Source organism: Metopolophium dirhodum, unplaced genomic scaffold (genome assembly GCF_019925205.1).
Source record: "Metopolophium dirhodum isolate CAU unplaced genomic scaffold, ASM1992520v1 scaffold1, whole genome shotgun sequence".
NCBI classification, from domain to species: Eukaryota; Metazoa; Arthropoda; class Insecta; order Hemiptera; family Aphididae; genus Metopolophium; species Metopolophium dirhodum.
In genome coordinates this window covers 579,087-587,145 of record NW_026869896.1, presented here as the reverse complement: position 1 = coordinate 587,145, position 8,059 = coordinate 579,087, and the positions used below count along the sequence as shown (strand labels likewise).

Genomic DNA, 8,059 nt, shown 5'->3' with positions numbered 1-8,059 from the left:
TGATGAACTTAGTAGTACTGATTTTGAATGTTTGGATAAAAATGATAACACTTTGTGCAATACTGCCAAAAAAATCCTATTCACCATTAGAGTTAATAATAGCTAGTTGGGCCATACGCCATAATATTACTCATTCAGCTTTGGACGATTTGCTAATACAACTATCCGAATGTTCTCAGTTTTCTCACTTACCTAAAGACTCTCGGACTTTATTAAAAACACCAACCCAATAAAACATATTAAAGGTGGTATATATCATCATTTTGGAATTCATAGAGAAATTGAACTATTAGCTAAACACTACCAAAACTTGCCTACTACATTATTATTGAAGGTAGGAATAGATGGACTCCCAGTCACCAAAAATCCACCAAGCCAAATGTGGCCAATACTTGGGTATTTTTCTAATTTACCAATTAAAAACCATAATATTTTTATTATTGGTGCTTATCATGGTAAACCCAAACCAGACGATTGTAATGAGTTTTTAGAGGATTTTGTGAATGAACTAAATTAACTTATAAATGTTGGGGCAATGTATAATAATAAACATGTGAAGATACTACTTGAAGCTTTGATTTGTGATACTCCTGCCAAGTCATTTATATTAAATGTGAAAAGTCATACAGCTAAAAATTCTTGTGTTAGATGTCTAACTGTCGGTGAATATGAAAACAATCGTGTATATTTTCCCCATTTAAATTCTAATCTTAGAACACATGATAGTGTTGGAATTATAAACAAAACACGCTGTATAATGTAGTGTATAAGTAATATATGCACACTGTAGTTCATCAGACGCTGACTATACATTTTTATATACTACAGCATATTATATGTCCTGCGTAGTGTAGCCGGGTATACATAGTTAGTCGTTGATTTATATTACGCCTCGTAACACTATTGTACATCGTATCATTATACTTATTATTATATTATATATATCCGATTATATTATTATTTACCTTTTAACTTCTGTATATCTGTGTACTTCAACAGGTTATGGGCCCAGAGTAAGGTCTTTATAATAAAGTCGTGAATAATTAGTAAAATAATAATTGATTAACGAATTGCGTGTTTTTTGTGTACAGACAGTGTACAGCAATAATAATTCGCGAAGTAAGTGCAGTGTAGTGTGCGTGCGTTTCTTAGTGTGCAGATAGTGTACATCTAAGTTTTGTTTAAATATGGAAAACGAACAATATAAAATCAACAAACTCAAAGATGCATCAAATTGGGACATGTGGAAATTTCAAATTAAGGTTATCATGAATGCAGCTGAAATATTTGATGTAGTAACAGGAAAATCAAAGAAACCAATTTTAGCAAAAATCGGTAATGAAACTGAAGATGAAGCGAGAAAAAGGCATAGTGTTGATTTTTCAATATGGAAAAGGGCAGATAATAAGGCTCAAAAATGTATCGTCACTTCGCTAGATGAACAACCTCTACAATACATTATGAACTGTGACACAGCAAATGGTATGTGGAACAAATTACTTAGTGTGTACGAACAGATGTCGGACACAAGCATAACAATAGTACAACAAAAATTCTATCGTTATACAATGGATCCTAAAGACAATATAGTCGGTCATATTTCGAAACTAGAAAATCTAAGTAGACAACTAAAACAATTGGGAGAACCTATCTCAGAATCAATGTTGATTACAAAAATTTTGATGATTTTACCTGATAGCTATAGGCACTTCTACAGTGCATGGGACTCAATGAATAGTACAAATAGAACGCTAGAACAGTCACCCCTCGATTGATGGTGGAAGAAACACGACAAGTGCAAGGACAGGAGGTCCGTAATGATGGTGCTGAAAGTATTGCTTTGACTGCAAACAAAGGCAAGTATATTTAAAGTCAAAAATACGGGAACAAAAATGATAATACAAAACCAGGAAAATGCAACCACTGTAAAAAACCAGGACACTGGAAAAGGGACTGCAGGATATTCAAAAGGGAACAAGAAGAAAAGAAATCAACTTCCGGTTTGGCGCTTATTGGTGTACAAAGAAAAATTGAAGAAATCGACGACTCAGACAAATGGTATGTGGACTCAGATGCGAGCGACCACATGACAAATCGGAAAGAGTGGTTCGTCGATTATAAAAATTTTGATGTGCATTCGCCTGTACGTATTGGAGATGGTAAGCACATTATGGCAGTCGGAAAAGGTAACATAAATATTCATACTTATGTTAACAATAAGTGGATAAAAGGCTACTTATAAAATGTTTTATATGTACCTGATATAAAAGTAAATTTATTTTCTTGTGGGGCATGCCTTGATAAAGGAATTACAATGGTGACAGACAGTAAAGGTTGTACATTTAAAATGGATAATCGTGTAATTGCAGTAGGTGTTCGTGAGAATAAATTGTTTTCAATGCTAATCAAAACAGATATTTCACAGGAAATTGGACACTGTGCTAACGTTGCAGTTAAGAAATTAACATTAGAACACTGGCACAAAATACTATGTCATCAGAATGTCAAACATGTTCGTGAGTATTTAAAACACAATCAAATACAATTTACAGATATACAAGGACAGTTATTCTGTGAACCATGCATCTATGGTAGGGTTGCCATACGTCCCGGTACACCGGAACATGTCACCAGTTCATGACTTCGGTCCCGGTCGTCCCACTAGACCCTACAAAAGTCCCGGTTATGTGTAAATAATATTAGTACCAATAATTATTTTTATAAAAATTATAATTGTATTCTAAAACCATGAATTTCATGTCGGACACTCCTATCTTATCTTCACTGATAATAATTGAACTTTGCTATTATGGCATAATAGAATAATTCTATTTATGTCAGTCAACATGCATGCATTGAGTTCGCATTAGTTCGCATTAGTTCGCATTAGTTCGAATCTAACCAACGTCGTGTGATGTCTGTATTCAGTGTATTCTCGTTTATCGTGATTTTGTAGTTTCGTATGGTTTTACAATTTACAAATACAATGCCAAAGAGAAAGTGTCATTTTTCCGATAATTACACCAAAGAATGGTCGTTCATAAAAAGGGGTCGAAATGAATATGAAGCACATTGCACAATATGCAATATATTTATTTCCGTGAGTCACAGTGGTAAGACTTCAATACATGACCACAACAAGTCTAATACTCATAAGTCCAATATATCGATAGCGTCCTCTTCACGAGATATTTCAACATTTATGGTTAAGGAAAACACTCCAGAAGATATTTTAGTCTGTGCCGCAGAATTAACAACAGCTTACAAAGTTGTTAAGAGGACGCTACACAGGCAAACGAAACCGAGCAATGACCAAGAGAATGCGCTGTTAGGTGTTTTCGTGATCCGCAAGCACGCGACGTTTAAGCCGCGCCCACTACACATTGTCGGCTGCCGGCCGACAATTGTGCTCATTCGGGAGCAGTGTTGCCAGATGTACGGTTTGGATCGTACTTATACGGTAATTTAGAGCAAAGTACGATCTACGATCTTACTTTGAGGACCGTACATAAATGTACGATCTTACAAATTTCAACAGACCATTGACATTTATTTAGATCTATGCTAATCATACGCTATGGATGGGGCCATGCCCATCTCGACCGAGTAAACAATTTGAAGCACATATAAATATATAAATATATGAACATATTATATTATATTATGATAACTGATAAGATATAATATCTTAAATCATGATTTACCTTGTATTTTTTATTGTTCTTGATAAGAATACAATATTTTATATCTTTGTTGGTGTTGCGTCTTTATATTTTCTATTTACAATGTCGGACATAGAAGATACGCCAGAGGTTTGTTTAGATTTTATTAGTAATTTGATTAATTATTTATGTAATATATTTGAGATAAAATACTCCTAACCAAATTATTTACAATAGGTGTTTGAAGAAGAAGGACCGTCGACACCAAAAAAGAAAAGATCTCTAAGGAATGAACTTTCCAAACATGAAAAAGAAAAACACAGAAAGCAAAAATATAGAGAAGAATGAGAGAGCAATAAGGAATTTAAAGGTTGGCTTAAACCTGAAAGGGATAATCCCTTTAAGGCTAAATGTATCATGTGCAACGTGAGTTTTGTTTCTGAACTGAGTTGCATTAAAAAACATTGTAACAGTTCGAATCATATAAAGTCACTAAAAAGTTCGTCTCACTCTAAAAATATTATGTTAAATTTTCAAGTTATGGCGAAATCTAATCCTTTAAATAATTCTGTCAAAACCGCAGAAATTAAATTGTCTGCTCTTTTAGCTGAACATAATGTAGCATTTTCATTAATCAACCATTTAGAGCCCTTATTAAAAGAAATTTTCCCAGACTCTAAAATTTGTAAAGAAATGAAATTGAAACGAACTAAAGCTACAAACATTATTACAAATGTAATTGCGCCTGTGGAAAAAGAAATGTTAAGTCTAAAACTGAATAAAAGTAAATTTTCAATTATGATTGATGAGTCAACCGATGTTGCTTGTTTATCTACCATGTGTACTGTAGTACGGTTTTTTGATACAGAGTCCAAGATTATTGTTACAAGGTTTTGGGACTTAGTACAGGTCTTTGATGTAAAAGAACCAGAGACAGTTGATAAAGGAGCAACTTCAGAAAATCTGTTTAGTAAATGTATTCAGTCATTTGAAAATCATAATGTTGATGTAAAAAACATTGTTGGATTTGGTTCTGATGGCTGTTCGACAATGATGGGGTCTAAAAATTCTGTTTCAAGCCGGCTGAAAATCACATTCCCGGGAATCTTCGTAATGAAATGTATTTGTCATTCTCTTCATTTATGCTGCAGTGAAGCATGCAAGTCCTTGCCCCGAAGAATTGAAGATTTTGCTCGGAATGTATTTAATTTTTTCAGCCACAGTAGTAAGCGACAGAGCCAATATATAGAATTTCAAAACTTTTTCAATATTTCTGTACATAAATTGCTGCACCCATCTCAGACGAGGTGGTTGTCGCTATTTGCTGTTGTCCAGCGTATTTTGGAACAGTGGATGGCTTTACATTCATATTTTAATGAAAAGTGGTTTTCAGAAAAACTTGTTGCTGCAGAAAATATTTATACCCAGCTGAATGACCCTTTTACAAAAATGTATTTTTTTTTCTTGGAATGGGTGTTGCCAAAATTTAGTGCATTAAACCAGTATTTCCAAACTGAGCAAGTGGTATTGAATAATTTAAATGAAAAAATGGAATTAGTTTACAAGGAATTATTACTATGTTACATGAAAAGGGACTATGTTCTCCAAACTCCATTAGCTACATTGAATCCTGCCGATCAAAGTAAATTTATGAGTCCTTCAGAAGTTTATTTAGGAGTTAAAGTCCTTACTCATACAAAAACCCTAGCTATAGTACAAAGGCCAGATTTGCTAAAAGAATTTATTTCTAGATGTGTTGATTTTCTGAAAGTTAGCTGTGTACAAATAAAAAAACGTTATGATTTTTCTAACCCAATTTTACGATTATTAAATTTGTTAACACCAAAGGTAGCTCTTTCTTCAAAAACTAGGATTGAATATCCATCTGTGTTATGCCTTACACAACTACTGCTTAGAATGGTGAATCAAGATCAAATTCAACTTATTGATGATGAATGGCGAACATTACCATTAGTGGCTTTACCAGAAAATATTAAATTAGAAAATCAGCCTGATAAATTTTGGTCATTAATACTTGATTTGGAATCAGGTCAATTCAAAGAACTTGCTACATTTGCTTTGAATGCATTTTGTCTGCCTCACTCTAATGCTAGCTGTGAACGAGTTTTTAGTAAAATTAATTGTATTAAAACAAAATCTAGAAATAGATTGATTGTTAAAACGGTAGCTTCTACAGTTATAGCTAGTGAATGCATTAAAAAAGAAAATGGGAACTGCATTACATTTCAACCAACTAAAACAATGGTAGACAGTATGACATCATCTACATTGTACCCAACAACAAATAAGACTGATACCTTTGAAGACTTTTTTCTAGAAGACTGAATTATTATTTAAAATCTTTATTATAAAAAATGTTTTTTCACCAAAAAAGAAAAGACTGTTAATTTAAAATTGTTTTGTTTTATACATTTATAATCATGTTATAAAAACATAGTTATTATAAAATATGTTTTTTTTTATCAAGGAAGATAATACTTTTAATTTGTTTTGTTTTATACATTAATTATAATCATGTTATAAAAACATAGTTATTATAAACATTGAGGTATATAATATAGTTTATATACCTCGATGATTATAAAATATGTTTTTTTTTTATCAAGGAAGATAATACTATTAATTTATTTTGTTTTATAGATTTATAATCATGTTATAATAAACATAATTATTATAAAATATGTTTTTTTACCAAAAAATAAAAGACTTAATTTAAATTCTAAAATCAGAACTATTTTCGATTTTGCGAGATCTAAGTTAAATTTTTGTGTACGGTTTTGAACCAGAAAAACGAACTTGGTTGTACGGTTTTGAACGAGAAAAAACGAACTTTTTGATAAGACTGTACGATCGCTACAATTTCATAATCTGGCAACACTGTTCGGGAGCGATGTTTATTATTTTCTCAACCTTCGTCTATAACGGATCGAGTAAATACAATGCACACACGTCGTACAATTATGCCACATTGCTGCCGTAATATTTTTGATATTCGCGCGTACCTATTCGGCTTGTATTTATTGCTTTATTAAATACTTACTTCATAAAAAATATATTTAATACAGTAAATAATATCTAGTTTATAACTGTAACATAAACGAATATTACCGAATTATCTAAATATTATTTTTTAGTAGGTTAATTAATTGAATATATTATTTTACGTTATACTACTACCACATAGGTATATTTTATAAATTAAATTTTTTGCGTATTTCTAAACATTAAAAATTTTTCACACATCAGTCATCTATTATTTATAAAGTCCTACTTTTCTACCTATCTTACAATAATTTGAAACCTACGATTTACTAATATGTACTAATAAGTAATGACAAAGATATTATGAATTAGGTACGCATGTATTCAATAATATATTTATTAGTTTGTAATTAATAAATAAAACTCTTGTTTACTTTAATATGCATACCGATACCAATACAATAAAAAAAAAATTTTTTGAAAGGAAATAAATTGGTCATGGAAATATAATTAGATACAGTTTATAATGCCAGTAATAACTAATAAAGTTATAGGTATTTCTTATTTTTATTTATAAAACTGTATGTAGGTACCACACTACTAGTTATTTTACTTGGCTTTCTCTCGTTCTCGTATATCACTTTTTAGCATTCTAGTTGGGTAAAGTGGTTGTACTATTTCCGATAGTAAACATTGTAAATAAAATCTAAAACAAATAACATTAAAAATATTTTATGTTACAGTGTTATAGTATAAGTCTGAATTGTAATTATTAACTATACATTTATACTTTACTTACGCTTTAAGTTTATGAACCAATTTAGATTCCCAAAATGTAGAATTATAAAGAATTGTTTCGATGTTTGTCCAATTATTCGTGTGCACAACAAAATAACACAATTTTCGACGACTGATATGTAACTGCCCCATAATTTGGTAGTAATATGCATGTTCGGTTTTTAATTTTATTTTATTATTCACAAGACTGCAGTATTGTAACTAAAAATGCATATTACATATTATATATTATATATATATTTCTAATTATTATTAAATAATATTTCATTCATCATTGGAACGTACAAATAACTTACAAGATTATTGTTGACCGCTTCTATAGCACTAGTAGTATCTTTAGCAACATATGGGCATTTGATTTCAACTACAGCATCGTTTTCAATTAAACCATCTATAAAAAAAAATTTTTGGTTAAAATATTAAAAAAAATAAAGGATATACCTATTATTTTTATCAAAATGCATGGCAATAAAAAAAATGATTTACCAGGACTCGCTGCTAAATATGGATCATTAGGATCAATGATCAAACCACAAATTTCAATTTTTTTTTTTATAATTAATTCCGCTTTTTTACGTGCGATGGCTTCTACTTCT

At 30.9% G+C, this 8,059-nt stretch overlaps 1 pseudogene; it reads left to right on the top strand.

Annotated features, from left to right (window-relative positions):
* Window positions 1-3,642: 3,642 nt before the first annotated feature.
* On the top strand, window positions 3,643-6,008 carry LOC132953253 (uncharacterized; annotated as a pseudogene).
* The last annotated feature ends 2,051 nt before the right edge of the window (window positions 6,009-8,059 follow it).